This window comes from Spermophilus citellus (genome assembly GCF_964194105.1).
Source record: "Spermophilus citellus genome assembly, chromosome: 1".
In the NCBI taxonomy this organism is placed as follows: domain Eukaryota; kingdom Metazoa; phylum Chordata; class Mammalia; order Rodentia; family Sciuridae; genus Spermophilus; species Spermophilus citellus.
The window spans coordinates 28037949-28056787 of NC_138182.1; positions in this window are offsets into that span (position 1 = coordinate 28037949).

Here is an 18839-nt window from a genome sequence, read left to right on the forward strand (position 1 = left end):
TTTTGAGACAGGGTCTTGCTAAGTTGCTTAGGCGCTCGCTAAGTGGCTGAGCCTGGCTTTGTACTGGTGATTCTCCTGCCTCAGCCTCCTGCACCTCCCCTGGGATCACAGGCGTGTGCCACCATGCCCAGCTTGAAATTTTTATTTGAAAAATGCAGATGATAATACTACTCCTTAACTGCAGGTGTTGTGGAGGACTGAAGGAATGCATATAAGGCGTTTAGACAGCAGTTGGTACATAAATGGGTAATGGGCTGTCTATGAAAAGTGTCCATGCTGGAGAAACTAATGTCCTTGCCAAGTGCTGCGACAATTTCATGAAGTGAGCACAGTGTTCCAGAAAGAAATACAGGAGAGGTACAGTCCAACAACATGGGGAAAGGAAAAATAAAACCTTAAAAATCATTGAATTTATTACCCTACAATCAGGAGTACTGGTAGCATATTGGATTGGAGGAAGAGCACTCCAGGGGGAGTCGGTGGAGCCTGTGATTTAGAACAGTGATTTTCAACTGTGCCTCATGTTAGGATCACCTCGGGAAGCGTGTTCACTCCTACTGGGGCCCGGGGGTTCCATATATTTTTGAGGAAACTCCCCCGGTGATTCTAACTCAAAATGACAATAGAAATGGGACTTAGAGAATGAAGGGGAGCCAGGCCCCAGAGCGGGGTGAGAGTAGGGCAGGCAGTTCTGCAGGGGGCGGCCTTGGAAGTCCACTCACCATCACTAAGCCAGGAATGAGAGGGATGCTCTGGTTGATAGATGAGCCAGGGCCCATCTGCACATCCACCGTTAGTGTTTCTGCTCTTTGTTCACACGATAACCTGTTTGTTTTCAGATCTGCTGCCATCTTTTGCTCTGATATCCAGTGGCAATAATTGGTTTCCATAAAGGAAATTAAAGTCACAGGCAGCAATTCTTTACTCACAGAGATTCTGCTTTCAAGACTATTAACAAAGAGTGCCATTTTCTTATGGTTGAAAAATCTGTCATCTATCACCTCTCAATCTGTCTGTCTATCTCTACTGATCCATGCATTCCAAACCTTTTAGCAGTCGATATTTCCAAGTATTATAAAAACAAACAAAAATAAAGGCCGACATTTAGAGCCACCAAGCCCAGACCTTTCTCATTTGTTAAACCACTTTGGTAGGATAAAGTAGAGACAAAATAAGAAAGAGGTTTAGTTTGGTTGGTAGAAGAAAAAATTAAAACTTTTTAGAAGTTTGAAAATTTGAAAAGCTGAACCAGATTTCTGTGTCTTGTGCATGAGAAGTTTAAAACAAGTTATTCCATTTCCTGGGATCAGGTCTCATCCAAACAGAAAGCTGAATTTTCCTGAAAACTTAGTGAATACTCCACCAACTCCCCCTGGAGTGTTCTTCTTCCAATTCAATATACTACCAGTACTCCTGATTTTAGGATAATAAATTACTGCATAAGGAGAAATTTTGGAAATGATAGAGAAAACTTGACATCAGGCATATTCATTCTCCATACATCAGAAAAGCCAGATCAGGATCAGGGAAGATTTGATAATAGATATGTTATGTCTTTTGAAGTTTGGACACCCAGAAGTGAGCTATTCCAGTGTTCTCTACATCGGCTCATTTTTGTCCCCACATCTCTAACCAATGAATCAATTATTATATTTTTAAAAAGCTTTTGTTTCCTTTCCAATTCATGATGTAATTTGGAATATATATATATATACACACACACAAATGTCCATATATATTTTTATATATGTATATTATGTATCATATATATGTGTGTGTGTATATATATATATATTATATATTTAAAGTAACAATGTTAATCTCATATATATATATATATATATATATATATATATATATATATAAAGAGAGAGAGAGAGAGAGAGAGAGAGAGAGAGAGAGAGAGAGAGAGATATACAGGCATACATACACATGTGCGGGGGGGTTACAGTGTTACTTTAAATTCATGTATGTTGGGTTATTCCAGGACTCCTTGCTTTGTGACATTGATCTATCTCTTTATTTTTTCATCAGTATCAAGTTTGGTAACTGAATTTCTAAAATATATCTTAGCAGCTGGCAAGATTACTTCCCTGCCTCGTTCTTCTTTAAAAACATACTTAGCTGTTGTGCCTGTTTTAAAGCATTAGTACTTGAAAAAAGAAGGACTAACATTTTTAAAAAGGCTGTTGGGATGTTATTGAAACCACAATAAATGTAGGCATTATTTTTGAAGCAATTAATATTTTAATTATCATATCTGCTATTAAAAGATATGTCACACCTCTTATTGGAAGCAGATGTTCTGGCTCAACTCTATTTGAATGACTGAAGCTCTGGCCTCATACCGCACAGTAAAGTATAATTTGTTTATTGCTTAGGATAGTTTTGGCTTCTTGATGATTTTTGTTTGCTATCACAAATGGCATATTCTCACTGCTTATTGTTGGCATAAATGATTTTTCTACTTATACAGCCATATGGCTTGCAAATAAGTGCAACTCTTTATTTCAACAAATGTACTTCTTATTTCTGTTTTGTGTCTTGCATTAGCTAACACTTTCAGAACACTCTGAATAATATTACAGCAGGCATCTTGATTTTATTCTCAATTTTGTTGGAATTCCTCTAGTGTTTCCATTCTAAGTGTGATGTTTTCTGTGGCTCAGGATAGATGTTATTTATAGCATCATGTGAGAAGTAATCTGGGGTAGCCAGGCTCTCAGATGCCCCTGGTTCCTGCCCCTTGGTAGTCACTCCTGTGTGTAATGTCTTCTCATACTGAATAGAGCTGGCATGATTTAGCCATAGAAATATTATAGACATGCTTTGGGACTTCTGGGGATAGTTCATTAAAGACATTGTGGTTCTGCCTGGTGATTTTTCCCTAATTACTCACTCTGGGGAAGCTAGTTGCCATGTTGTGAGAACACTCAAGCAATCTATACTGGTAGGAATTGAGGCTTCCTGTCAACAGCCAGCTCTAAGTTTCTAGGTATGAGAAGGCTTCTTAGAAGCAGATGCTCTGGCTCCACTCTATTTAGATGACTGAAGCCCTGGCCAATAACTTGACTGCAACCTTATGAAAGACCCTGAGCCATAATCATCTGGCCAAGCCACTCCCAAATTCCTCACCCATAAAAAATTACATAAGATAGTAAATGCCTATTGTTTGAAAGTACTAATTTTGGGGTGACTTGTTATGCAGCAATAGCTAGCTAACACACTTTCAAAATCGATTTAAAAGAATTATTGAAACCATTGGGTTGGGTATATAGCTTAGTGGTTGCATGCTTTCCTATCATGCATGAGGTCCTGGGAGATATATATGTATGTATGTTGGACTTGCTTTAGTAATTCTTCTACATCCAGTCACTGGGGGAAATAAGAGCAGACGCAGGGGCTGGGGATGTGGCTCAAGCAGTAGCACGCTCGCCTGGCATGCATGTGGCCTGGGTTCAATCCTCAGCACCACATACAAAGATGTTGTGTCCACCGAAAACTAAAAAATAGATATTAAAAAAAAATTCTCTCTCTCTCTCTGTCTCTCTCTTAAAAAAAAAAAAAAAAAAAGAGAGAGCAGACGCAGAACTAGAGTTTAGGCAAAGCAGCAGGTGACCTTAATCAACTAAGCTTCTTGTACTTGAAGCTATGAAGGGACTCATGGATATCACAGATAATTATCATGAAGATGATTTGACAAATTCCAAATAGAGTAACTAAGCAACATCTGAATCAGAGTTATGCATTATCCATTTAGTTTACTAATCATCATCATTATTAATACTTAATAGAAGTGCCACATGTACAATATGCCTGGAATGTGTGTGTGTGTGTGTGTGTGTGTGTGTGTGTGTGTATCACATACACAAAACAAAATGAAAAAAGAAAGAAATTAATTAATTCATGGAAATCATTAAGGTAACAATTACATAGAATACCTCTTCAAAATCAATCAGATGATTCATTTTTTCCTTCTTATTTGATCTGTCAGGGTGGTGCTTTATTTTATTAGCTTTCCTAATATTACTGCACCCTTGTCTTCCTAGATAAAATCTTCTTAAACAAGCAGATTATTATTTTCATACACTGGTTTTATTTTCTAGTCATTTGTTTGGAAATTTGGGATATGCAAACTAATGAGATTGGCTTATGTTTTTCTTTTTATTAAAAATAAAGACTATTCTACTTTTACAAGATTATCTGGTATTTTTTTAAACCATGTTTAGTTACAACTTAAAGGGAATTATCCACCCCTTGAAAGCTTAAGGAAACTAGAGCATGAAATCCCCAGAGCCCAGAGACTTTACGTTGTACTTTCTTTGATAACTTTATCAAATCCCTTCATATTTATTGGTCCATCCAGGTTTTCTTCTTGAATCAGTTGTTAAGGTTTATTAAGCCTTGAACTTAATAGGAAAGTGTTAACTAAATCACCAGATTATTAGCCTATATATTTGCATTTGGTACTACTTTTCTTATGGTTATCAAAAATCTGACTGAACTAAGAAATGAATATAGAGAACTTAAATCTGTTAGTGGAATTAAACATGCAATGGAATGGATGGCTATTTCTTGACACTCTGTAGTAGGAACTTGTTTGGGGGAATGACTAGGTGACTTTTCCAGCATGGAGGTACAGCCAATGTACATTAGAAAGATTCAGAAGGAATTAAATCAGCGGGATCCAAGGAAAGCTGGAAAGCTGAATTAAGAAGGAAACATCTTCATGGATCTTGCTTACAGCTCCTCCAATGAAATACAATTGTTGACAGTTGAAGTAACTTATGTGGAAACATTAGGCCACTAACAAGGGATTAATTGTATGATGGCCACCATATTTACTACCATGAGGTACCAAAGTAAGATGAAAATTCAATGTATTCAGAGGAAAATAGAAAGTAAATTTGATTGTTCAGTAGCTCCCCTCATCCACAGATAATATATTCCAAGACCTCTAATAGATACCTGCAACTTTAGCTAATACTGAACTCTACATATACTGATTTTTTTCCTATATATACATACTATGATAAAATTTAATTCATAGATCAGGCACTATAAGAGATTAGCCACAATAATCAATAGTACTATAGAACAATTCCAAATATATAGTGTAAAAAATATATGAATGTCCTCTCTCTTTCTTTCTCTCTCAAAATATTTTATTGTATTTACTCTTATGATGATGTGAGATGATTCAATGCCTAGGTGATGAGATGAACAAAGGTACAAGACAGACATTGTGAAGTAGTGTAGGTGAATGCATAAATGTTATATGAACACACTGTGACAAAGTAACAACGTGATAACTCAGATGAATACTAAGTGACTAAAGAGCAAGTAGCATATACAATGTGGATACGCTGGACAGAGGGATGATTCATATCTTGGGGAGGACAAAAACTTACAGGGCAAGCAGGATTTCATCCTAAAGCCAGAATGGCCCTTGATCTAAAACATGAATTGTTTGTTTCTGGAATGAATTTTCTATTTAATATTTTGGGACTACAGTTGATCATGACTCACTGAAGCCACGGAAAGCAAAACCACAGATAACAGAGAACTACTGTATTCCTTGATAGGAATCCTGATGCTTGCCTGTCTTATCAGCATGCTATTCACAGCTCAATCTTGGCTGCAACTTCTATCATGTTCATTATTCTCACTAACTTCTCAGTTGACATGAAATAAAGGTTTCCCCTTGGCCTATGAAGCTTAGAGCTATTCACTTTCTGAATGGCTTGAACTGACTGAACTCTGTTGCTAGCTCAGCACTTGGCATTATATTCAGAGAGGGATTTTTGACAGAGTCAGTACAATTTTTCTCCTTTAGAACATCCTAAAAATTCTATCAAAGGAAAAGTTCAATTCAGATATAAGGTTTTTTTCCCCCCACGCTTTCGTAAGTTATTAGCACTTGGGGAAGGCTTTGCTCATCTTTGTTGGTTTCATGTCATTGTGTTAAATTACATAGGAACTTACACGTGGACTGCACACTCTAGAAACCCCTTAATCCTGTGGGGGCTTCTCCATCATTTTCTGTGACAACTTCTTCTTTCACCAAAATAGAAAGGGCAGGACAGGTCCTCACCTTCCCATTTGGCTTCAACTAACTAGCCAGCCACGGACACTGATTGATGCTTCTCTGTTCCCCTGTTCTACCGGCATTCCCAAACATTTGACTGAGGTATCTCTTATGTTTTTGCTCACAGCTGCAGTGGAAATGTAACACTGTTCTTCCTCTTTGCTAAGTGTTTTCCTGAGGCCCTAAGTAATGGGGATGTTCTCTGATCAGGAGGTCCAGCATCCATAGAAAATCTGTAGTTAGACCTTTCCAGATCAATGAATGGTTAAAAGATCAGCAGTGTAGGGCTCCTGGAGGTACCACATCAAATGCTAATGACATTCTTCAGCCCACCATCCCTTAAGAATTTTAAATGCTGACACTTGGCATCAAACACATGCGGAGACTCTTCTAAAGATTTTCTGAAGGATTCAGGACCTGTTCATTTCTTCAGTGCCCCTATCCATTAGCTTGATTAGTGTGTGTTAGGGTTTGGATGTGAGGTGTCGCCCAAAAGCTATGTGTGAGACAATGCAAGAAGGTTCAGAAGAGAAATGATTGGGTCATGAGAACCTTAACCTAATCAGCGAATTAATCCCCTGATGGGATTAACTGGGTGGTAACTGGAGACAGGTAAGGTGTGGCTGGAGGAGTTGGGCATTGGGAATGTACCTTTGGGTTATATATATTTGTATATGGTAAGTGGAGTCTTTCTCTTCTCTCTGATCATCATGTGAGCCGCTTCCCTCCGCCACACTCGTCTGTCATGATGTTCAGCCCCACCTCAAGCCCTGAGAAGCTGGCTGCCTGTGGACTGGGACCTCTGAAACCATGAGCCCCCAAATAAACTTTTTCCTCTTCTAAAATTGTTCTTGTCAGGGCTTTTTTTTTCACTGCAGAGAAAAAGCTGACTCAAACACTGTGTCTTTGAGGAACTACCATTTTTAAAGAGTTTATCATTGCAAACTGTGGTAAATAGTCTCTGGAAATAAGATTTTTTTTCCTCCTTCCGTTTCAAATCATCTATCTGACCTATGGACTCTTAAAATGTTTATTAATAAAAAAAGTCATTGCAACTGGGATTTTTGAATTGTTCTCCAGTGACAGTAAAGCTGCTGAGGGGCGTGGTACTTTATCAAAGCAGAAGACGGTGAGTTTGACCCAAGTCAGCCTCCACCATTCAGTGACAGGTGTCCTTGGGTGAGGGTTGACCTTCCTTTCGGATCCTGACTTCTCATGATGGTGAAGATGATGGTGACTGTAATGCCTACCTCTCAAAAGTGTTTTTTTAAATATCAAATGTCATACTAAAGAGTATTCTGTAAATGTAATAATTCAGAGGATATTATGAAACGTACAATCTTTGGGTTTTTTTTTTTTTTACCGTATAGAAAGATTCTATAAAATGAACTTGCACTCCTGCCTGTGCTTTGGAAAAACTAGCCACAGAATGTCCACTTATTAATTCTTTATGATCTCTAGTTTTGTCTCATTTTCTCAACTCTGAGTTTTTTTCCTTTTGTGTTGGTTGTTGCTTACTAGAAATTTTATTATTTTAATGAAATGGTTTAAAATTGACTTTTGATTCTATTTCACTATTTTCAGTTTTTCAACTTAAAATTTTAAATTTCTTTTTCATTTTTAAATTTTTTCCCCATTACATGAGTTGAATTTTTAATTACACCCCCCCCATACATATATCCAAAAGCATGTGGTCTTTGCTGTGCTGACTAATAAATACTCTTAACTACACATCGGACCCTCATCTCTGCTCATCACTGCTCTTGCCTGGTCGAAACATAAGACATCACATATTATTATCATCCCTATTGCCTTGTAGTCTTAAGAAATTTATAGGGTTGTGAAAGTGAATTCCACAATGATCTCTGTTAAGGTCATTGCTTAAATTTGTTCCTTGTGCAATGCTTTTTTAGTTTTGAAAAAAAAAATAGGAAAGTAAAGGAATATTTTGTAAAACTGCATCTCTCCCCTCTTTCTTTTTTTCTGTGTCAAATTTACTTTTTGTTGCCAAATTTGTAGTCCCTGATACATGAATACCACTTATGAATGGCAAAGGTAGACCAAACGTGTATTGCCATAAAAGGGAGCAGGGATGTGCTAATTCTCATTGCTGGTTATTAGGAAAATACAATGTTAGCCTGTTTGGGTTAACTTACGTTGATCTCTGACCTCATTACCACCAGATGAGCCCGATGAAAATGTTGATTCATTGGAGTGAATTTGTGCCAATGTCACATAGTTAAAAAGGTGTAAGAGTATCATTCGCAAAAAGCTCTGCTCTTCAGCCTTCAAGGGGGCAGAGACTTTAATTCCTGTGCATGTGACTTTGCCCTGGCTGTGTAATTTACTGATATCACTGTGACGTGCCTTGTAGTTTGAGCATAAACAGAACTTTCCATATCTTATGCTTTTGATTCTGTTTTGCTCAGACAGGTGTTAAGTGGCACACTTGCACACACACAGAATGGGGCAGACTTCTGCCCTTGTTTACCCGTCATTCTAGACACACTGGATTATTTGTGTCTACATGATTAGACATACTAGGATCACTTGTGTGTCTGATGTAGCTTCTAAAATCTTCACAAGATCAGAGCGAATTGCTTGCATCCCACTGAGTCCAGAGAGTATGGAGATGTAGAATGAAAAGATGTCTGACTTATAAAGATAGAAAGATGGAAGAATGGGAAGGAGACAGCCACGAGAGAAGGAAGAGAGAGGTTTCCCTTATCAAAGGCCTATTGCTCCACCAGGCAGCGCTGCTGACCCCAGGCAGCAAGCTGAAGAGCTGGTGTGCACATCTGGTCTCTGTATGCTCACACAGCTGATAATTTTGGAACTGGGATCACTGTAGACTTTTTTTTCCTTTCTAGGCTGCACCCTGAATTTGCATCCAGGGTAGCAAGAAGTCTCCCATTCAGATTCCTCCCTGGAATAAAGAATCTGCTGCAGCTGTTATTTCCCAGGAGAGCTGTATCTGTGGTTTCTTCTGAGAAGCACAAATGGGTCCTCCAGCTCCACATTATCCCTCACACTGACCTGTAAATATGCGTGAGAAGTTTGAACTGATTTGAGACCTTACAGTATTTGGCAGATCAAATGAGTCCAGAGTAGAGACATTTCCAGGGAAGGAGAAGGGGAGAGGCCCAGAGCTCAGCTCCATGATGCCTGGCCTGCAAGCTGTTCAGTATTTGCTTAGTAATCATGTGTTACCCATCTAGCACATGGCAGGCACCATGCCAGGTGATGGGGTTGCAATGTTGAGCAACTGCCATTGGACCACTGCAAGAGCTTGGGTAATGGAGGGAGATGAGAGTTGGCAGGCCTGGGTTGAGGGACAGGGGATGTCCTGAAATTCTTTGCCTGGGGCCTGTGGGCACTTGATCAGCTACGGCTCAGCACAGTCACCTCTTTCCATCAGCAAGTACTTTCTGGTTGCTAGACCCCCGGCATGATTGGCTGCAATGCCTCTCTGTGCCCATTCACTCACCCACCAACAGCAACTTCGATTGCAGTATGCCAGGAGTGCAGCTTTCTTCCCAGGCTCCGGGTTCTTCTCCAGAAAGACAGAGTTGAAATGAACCTCTTAGATATCCTGTCTAGATAGCTCACCAGAGAATGGTGCTAATTCTCCCCTCACCTTCAGAAAGCAAAAGAACTCTGATTTCAACTGAATTAAAAATAAATTCCAGTGAAATATTTCATACAAATGCAGAAGTACCTGTTGGCAAAATTCACTCCGTGCTTTGAAATTAATTCCAAAGCGCGCTGGCATTTATCTTTGATTTAGAAAGGGGAAAATTGCTTTCCTTTTTGTTCTTTAAAATTTATGTAACCATTACAGGGGGGAAATTAGAGTACATGAAATTTAGAAATTGAATTATAATCCAGTGCAATGTACTTCCTTTTCTAGAAAGTCAAATGTCATTTGCATTTGAGCTGATGAGCCTCCTTTGGGATCCTTAGACTTTCCCCCTTTCTTCCTCTTATATGCTTCAAATTAAATTTTTGTCATTTTCCTTTTATGCACACTGTGCTATTATAATAATCAGGTTCTCTAACACAAAAGTGGGTCATGTGAATGTATTTCAAAATAGGATTTGGTGCTCACAAAAAAAAAATCATATGGAAGTTACTGAAGAAACAAATTCAGGCATTTGATGATGGTAATAAAAGCCTGATTTTTCCTAAAGTGAAATGTGAGTCATTGGATTTAGGATTTAGAGGGTAACTGGTGATTTTTCTAAGACCAACGAAGGTATTTACTTCTTTGTAGGGTCTTCTGAACATTGATGATTACTACATTTTATTTTTTTCTGATTGCAATAGGCATTTAAAAAAAAAAAGTATACAAAGGCTGCTTGGCCCATGATATACTAGGGTCATAGGAGAAAACCCAGGAGAGTTCAGTTTCTGTCCTCATAGGGTTAGGGCTCCCTCCCCGGCCTGGCCTGTGATTTCACATAACAATATATGTCTCCTGGGATAGAGTTTTATTCATGTCTGACCAAGGTGTGTCAGAGAGAATGAGAGCAGTAAGGAAGGCAATAAAGACATTTTTTTTTCAGTACCATACCATAGTAGAGAGCGACTTCAGTAAAACCAAATTAACTCCAAATGGGGCAGAGACAGATGGGGACTTATAGCCAGAAAGCAGAGTGAGCAGACAGTGGGTGGAAAATTACTAAGAGGAGACATCAAGAGTAGGGGAATTCTTGATAAACTGATCTAATTGGGGTCTTGCTGGAAGCAGACCAAGGACTTGGACATAAGGAGTGGGGGATGAGGAATTTGATGACCTCAAGGATGACAGGAGTCTCCCTAAATTGACTTAGCAAAACTCTTGCTAAAACTGGAGACCAAGACTTGTTGAGAAGAGGGCTCAGAGGAACCTGCCTAGTGTTTGGTCAAGGAAAGAGATCATTAGGTGACACATAATTATCACCCCACAAGCTACTCTAATCAATTGGTAGGGGTTGTCTGGCAACTCTTTGGAAGGCTGCTGGCTTTTTATCTGGGTTTGTAGTCAATGACAGGTGCCAGCCATGGTATAGCAGGGTGGGTGTAACTTACACACCCCATGTGTGCCAAACAGGGTAAGCAGGTGTACTTCTGCTTGAAAAGAATGTGAGATCTCCTTTATACTGCTTGTGGGACTACAAATTGGCAACCACCATGGAAAGCAGTACAGAGATTCCTCAGAAAACTTGGAACGGAACCACTGTTTAACCCAATTATCCCACTCCTTGGTTTATACCCGAAGGACTTAAAATCAGCATACTACAGTGACACAGCCGCATTAATATTTATAGAAGTTCAATTCATAATAGCTAAGCTATGGAGCCAAACTAGATGCCCTTCAATAGATAAATGGATACAGGAAATGTGGTATATATACATAATGGAGTATTACTCAGCCTTAAAGAAGAATGAAATGTGGCATTTGCCAGTAAATAGATGGATCTGGAGAATATTATGCTAAGTAAAATAAACCAATTCCCAAAGAACCAAAGGCTGAATGTTTTCTCTGATATGTGGATGCTAATTCACAATGAGGAAGGAGGGCTAGGGAAGAATAGAGGTACTTTGGATTAGCTAGAGGGGAGTGAAGGGAGGAGAGGGAGTATGGGAGGAGGAAGGATGGTAGAATGAATCAACATTATTAACCTATGTACATATCTGATTACAAGACCAGTGTGATTCTACATCAGGTACAACCAGGAGAATGAGAAGTTATACTCCATTTATGTATAATATGTCAAAATGCATTCTACTGCCAGGTATAACTAATTAGAACAAATTTAAAAAAAAAAAGAATGTGAGATCTCTTCACTCTGAAGGTAGCCAAAGATCAGTTCTAACCGGGTACTTCTCAAACTTGAGTAAGAATGAGAGTTACCTGGAATCTTGCTACAGCCTGATGGTGGTCCTATCCCAAAGTTTCTGATTCAGGTGATCTGACTGGGACCTAAGGGTTTTGCATTTCTAAGAAGTTTCAGGTGAGCATGATGCTGGTTTTGCCCAGGAAAGCACACCTGAGATTAACGGCCCTATGTATCTTTCTCAGTCACTGCCTCCCTTTGAAGGGGCTGTTGAGAGTCAGCTCAAGAACATCCATCTCTCTCATTCCACCATCTTTCCTACTCCCATGTCCCCTCTCCACTCCTCCCTCCCCTTTGCCCCATCAAAGTTCCTCCATTTTTCCCATGCCCCATCCCCATTATGGATCAGCATCCACTTATCAGAGAGAACATTTAGTCTTTTTGGTTTGGGGGGATTAGCTAACTTCACTTAGCATTATATCCTCCAACCCCATCCATTTACATGCAAATACCATAATTTTATTCTTTTTTAATGCTGAGTAATATTCCATTGTGTATATATACCACATTTTCTTTATCCATTCATCTATTAAAAGGCATCTAGGTTGCTTCCACAGTTTAGCTATTGTGAATTGTGCTGCAATAAACATTGATGTGGCTGTGTCCCTATAGTATGCTGATTTTAAGTCCTTTGAGTAGAGATTGAGGAGTGGGATTGCTGGGTCAAATGGTGATTCAATTCCAAGTTTTCTAAGGAATTTCCATACTGTTTTCCAGATTGGTTGCACCAATTTGCAGTCCCACCAGCAACGTATGAGCGTGCCTTTTCCCCTACAACCTTGCCATCATTTATTGTTGTCTGTGTTCTTGATAATTGCTATTCTGAATGGCATAAGATGAAATCTTAAAGTAGTTTTGATTTGCATTTCTCTACCTGCTAGAGATGTTGAACATTTTTTCATATATTTGTTGATTGAATGTATATCTTCTTCTGAAAAGTGTCTGTTCAGCTCTTTAGTCCATTTATTGATTGGGTTGTTTGGTTTTTTGGTGTTTTTTGAATTCTTTATATATCCTGGAGATTAGTACTCTATCAGATGTGCACATGGCAAAACTTTCTTCCCAAAATGTAGGCTCTCTATTCACCTCATTGCTGAGAAGAAGCTTTTTAATTTGAGTCCATTCCATTTATTCTTGATTTTATTTCTTGTGCTTTAGGAGTCTTGTTAAGGAAGTTGGGGCCTAATCCAACGTGATGAAGATTTGGGCCTACTTTTTCCTCTACTAGGCACAGGATCTCTGGTCTAATTCCTAGGTTCTTGACCCACTTTGAGTTGAGTTCTGTACATGGTGAGAGATAGGGGTTTATTTTCATTTTGCCGCATATGGATTTCCAGTTCTCCCAGCACCATTTGTTGAAGAGGCCATCTTCATCCTATACAACCATAGAAATGTAAAGTTGTGCTGCAATTGTGTACAATGAATCAAAATGCATTCTGCTATCATATATACCTAATTAAAATAAAAATAAAGAAAGAAAAATTACCTTTTAAAAGTTCCATTCTGATTCATTACACAAATGGCTTAATCATCTATGTAGTTTTGTTCTATTTACTCAGGAAACAAAAACCTAGACATATTAATTCTTTTTGAGTAGCATTTCACACTTAATATAGACTTCCAGAGCTATCTAGTGCAGATTTTGACTCCCAGATGGTGATTGCACGCTGTGTTTTCAAGTGTGGGAGAAAGCAGACCCCATCAGGCTCTGGTTACCTTCCAAAAGGACAAAAAGAGAGGTCTCTTTGCCCTCTAAAGAAACAAGTGCCCATTAGTGTTGCATTTTTTAAAACTTTTTTTTAAAATTTAAAGACATTTTGAATAAAAATTGTACAATCAAAGAACTAGAAATCAGTTGCTCTAGGCTCAAATTTTGATTGTTTTCTACTGGGTCTAAGTCCTGGGACAAGTTTTCGTTGTTATTGTTTGTTTGCTTGTTTTTACATAACTTTTTACTTTGAAATAATGTAAGATAAGATGTTGCAAATATAGTACAGAGAGTTTCCAGGTACCCTTCATTCAGTTTCTCCTGATGATAACATTATGTGTCAAAGCAAGGACATTGACATTGATACAACACTAGCCACTCAAGAGCAGAACTTATTGGGATCATTTTTACATATATTCTGTGTGTGTGTGTGTGTGTGTAAAATTCTGTGAAATTGTATTATATGTTTAAGTTTACAAAAAAAAAGAATATTCTTCTCTCAACAAAGTGGGCAGAGATCTATGGGTGAAGCAGAAGGACATGGAAATGGCTATGGAGTAGGGAGGAGGCCACACACCAATTCCTCTTCAAGTATTTTGGAGAAGAAAAATATTTAAAAATCATGAAATAAATAAAATATGTGCCAGTTTAAAACAAACGTTTTTGTCAGATGCTTTCCACATGAAGTCAATGGGTCTTGCTGCCTGCAGAATGGGGAACACTGGTTCTTTTGAAAAGGAGACAGGTTTAAAGCTGAGCTCCTGATGGGTTCTATGGGAATTTTCCTGATGTCCCCCTTCACATATGGCTCCTGGATCTTTTATACTGATTTATCACTTGTTAGTCACAGGCATAACAGTGTGACAAGGTCAAGCTGTCTCAGTCAATCCTTCTGCCATATGTATGACTTTTTTTTTGCCCATGTGGTGGGGACCAGGAATTGAGCCCAGGGATGCTTAACCACTGAGCCACATCCCCCGCCCTTTTTATTTTTTATTTTGAGGCAGAGTCTCATTAAGTTGCTCAGAGCCTCACTATTGCTAAGGCTAGCTTTGAACTTAATGGTCTTCCTGCCTCAGCCTCCCAAGTCACTGGGATTGCAGGCATATGCCCCTGCCCTGAGCCATTTAAGACTATTTTAAGTTTGTTTTGTTAAAATGTTGTTGCCTATCATGCCTTAGGGTAGATACTGCATGTAGTGGTCTTAGGTAAAAATGTCTGTGGTGCTGTTGTCCTATTTCATTATTAAATGTTAGAACTCCTGTCCTGAAGCTATTTCTACCCTATGTATTTAATAACAAGATTGAATACTAGATTTTATTTCAACACCTAAGCATTTACTGATCATTTCAAGGGATCCTTATGATGAGCCTACCACGCTCCAGGTGCAGGGATTTGGCAGGCACAGTGAACAGGATGACAGGCAATGATAAGTGCTGTAAAGAATAACAGAAGAGGTGACATGAATGATGTGGGAGAAAGGTCCCAGGGAAGAGCCCAGCCAGAGAATAGCAGTCCAGACCATCTTCAAGCAACCCAAAATGTGGCTGGAAAACAATCGATCTTACTTGATCCCCGTGGAGAATGTTTTACCCCCATTTTATAGGTAGGGAAATACATCTAGACTTGTACCAAACCCTGGCTATAATTTGAAGGAAGACCCATGACTTTTTTATATACAGTTAACCAAATTTTATCTAAAAGCACTGTTTTTTTTTTTTAATCTATAAAATTTACTTTCCACACTTGCATGGAACAGACCATCAGGGGTACTGTATACTTGCACGTGAAGAGCCAGTGTCTAGTCTGCAGGTGTTACCGAAGCAGGTTCAATTTGCCTACTGCACAGTGAGACAATCACAGAAACAGTCTTGCAAAGGAGAAAGAACTTATTCATGAGGTGCAACCAGGTGGAGACAGGAGAACACACCTCTATCTGCCTCTCCAGGGATAGGGTTTGGGGTGTTTATGGGGTAAAGAAGAAGAGTTGTGTTACGTTTTCTGAGTTCTTTATTTATGCTAGAGATGAATGCTCTATCGGAGGTGCATGTGCTAAAGATTTTCTCCCAATCTGTAGGCTCTCTCCTTGCATTATTAATTGTTTCCTTTGCTGAGAAGAAGCTTTTTAATTTGAATCCATTCCACTTATTGATTCTTGATTTTACTTCTTGCACTTTAGGAGTCTTGTTAAGGAAGTCAGATCCTAGGCCTACGTGGTACAGATTTGGGCCTATTATTTCTTCTATTAGGCACAGGGTCTCTGCTCTAGTGCCTAAGTCTTTGATCCACGTTGAGTTGATTTTTGTGCAGGGTGAGAGATAGAGGTTTAATTTCATTTTGCTGCAAATGGATTTCCAGTTTTGCCAGCACCATTTGTTGAATAGGCTATCTTTTCCCCAATGAATGTTTTAGCACCTTTGTCTAGTATGACACACTGTATTTATGTGAGTTTGTCTCTGTGTCCTCTGTTCTGTACCATTGGTCTACAAGTCTATTTTGGTGCCAATTTTTGTTACTATAGCTCTGTAGTATAGTTTAAGCTCTGGTAATATGATGCCTCCTACTTCACTTTTCTTGCTAAGGATTGCTTCAAACTGAATCTCTTAATTTTCCAAATAAATTTCATGATTGCTTTTTCTATTTCTATGAGGAATGTCATTGGGATTTTGATTAGAATTGCATTAAATCTGTATAGTGCTTTTGGTAGCATGGCCATTTTGACAATATTAATTCTGCCTATCCAGGAGCATGGGAGATCTTTCCATCTTCTGAGGTTTTCTTCAATTTCTTTCTGTAGTTTTCATTGTAGAGTCTTTCACCTCTTTTGTTAGATTGATTCCTGGGTATTTTACTTTTTTTTTTTGAGGCTATTGTGAATGGAGTAGTTTTCCTAATTTCTCAGTGGATTCATCACTGATGTATAGGAATGCATTTTATTTATGGGTATTGAGTTTATATCCTGCTACTTTGCTAAATGTATTTATTAGTTCTAAAAGTTTTCTGGTGGAATTTTTTTTTATTTTCTAGGTATATAATTATGTTATAAGCAAATAGTGATAGCTTGAGTTCTTTTTATCTATTTAAATCCCTTTAATTTCTTTCTTTTGTCCAATTGCTCTGGCTAGAGTTTCAAAGATGATGTTGAACAAAAGAGGACATCTTTGTCTTATTCCAGTTTTTAGCAGGAATGCTTTCAATTTTTCTCCATTTAGAATGATGCTGGCCTTGGGTTTAGCATATATAGCTTTTACAATGTTGAGGTATATTCCTACTATCCCTAGTTTTTCTAGTGATTTGAACATGAAGGTGTGCTGCATTTTGTCAAAGGCTTTTTCTGCATCTATTGAGATGATCATATGATTCTTGTTTTTAAGTGTATTCATAAGATAAATTACATTTATTCATTTCCATATGTTGAACCAGCCCTGCATCCCTGGGATGAATATCACTTGATTGTGGTGCACTATCTTTTTAATATGTTTTGTATGTGATTTGCTAGAATTTTCTTGAGAATTTTTGCATCTATGTTCATCAGGGATATTGGTCTGAAGTTTTCTTTCCTTGATGTGTCTTTGTCTGGTTTTGGTATCAGGGTGATATTGACCTCATAGAATGAGTTTGGAAGGGTTCCCTCCTTTTCTATTTCATATATTGAGGAGTATTGGTGTTAATTCTTCTTTGAAAGTCTTGTAGAACTTGGCTGAGCATCCATCTGATTCTGGGCTTTTCTTGGTTGGTAGACTTTTGATGGCATTTTCTATTTCACTATTTGAAATTTATCTGTTTAAATCATGTATGACCTCCTAAAACAAATAACTCAATCAATAAATGGGCTAAGGAACTGAACAGACACTTCACTAAAGTAGAAATACAATTGATCAACAAATTTATGAAAAATTGTTCAACATCTCTAGTGATTAGAGAAATGCAAAGCGAAATTACTCTAAGATTTCATCTCACTCCTGTAAGAATAGCAATCATCAAAAATACAGGCAACAATAAATGTTGGCAAGGATGTGGTAAAAAAGGTACACTCATACATTGCTGGTGGGACTGCAAATTGGTGCAACCACTATGGAAAGCAGTATGGAGATTCCTCAGAAAATTGGGAATGGAACCACCATTTGACCCAGCTATCCCACTCCTGGGTTTATACCCAAAGAAGTTAAAATCAGCACATAATCGATACACAGCCACATCAATGTTTATAACATCTCAATTCTCAATAGCTAGACTATGGAACCAACCTAAGTGTCCTTCAATAGATGAATGAATAAAGAAAATGTGGTATATATACTCAATGGAATATTATTCAGCTTTAAAGAAGAGTGAAATTATAGCATTTTCCAGTAAATGGTTGGAGTTGGAGAATATCATGGTAAGCGAAACAATCCAATCCTACAAAACTAAAGACCCAATGTTTTCTCTAATATGTGTATGCTAATGCACAATAAGGCGGAGGGCACTAGGGAAGAATAGTGTTACCTTAGATCAGGTAGAGAGAAGTGATGGGAGGGAAGGGGAGGGGATGTAGGGATTGGAAAGATAGAAAAATGAAACAGACATTATTACTATATATATCTGCATGACCAATATGATTCTGCAACATGTACACTCAGAAAAATGAGAAATTATATCCCATCTATGTATATCAAAGTGCATAAATGCATTCTACTGTCATGTATAACTAATTAAACAAATAAAAAATTTAAACAAAAAAGAATAGTCTAAGACATGGGGAAAAGAGACTGAGAGCAAGGAGTGAAGTAATGGGTGCTCTGCACACGCATTATGAAACTCTGTGGCTCTTCACAGCACACACATTCAGGAAATGGTAGGGTTAGCCTGATCTTGGATGGAGTTTTGGCCCTCTGTAGGCTGTGTGTGGACTGTTAGGCATAGTTGCCTCCTAAGGGGATAAGTCTGGCATTGGGAGTTCCCGTGGTGCCCCCCACAGGAATTGACTGCTTCATGCAAGTGACCTTCCCCCTCAAGCTCTGCCAACCTTCCCACACAGCACCTGAGGTGAGTGTGACCTGACAAGATGTCAATCAACCTGCTGACTGCCAGAGGTCAGGAAACAAGACTCCGCCCTTGAAACCCTATCTCTGCCTTAGATGTACCCCCTTAAATAAACCACGGAGCCATTTTGTCTTTTGTCTAG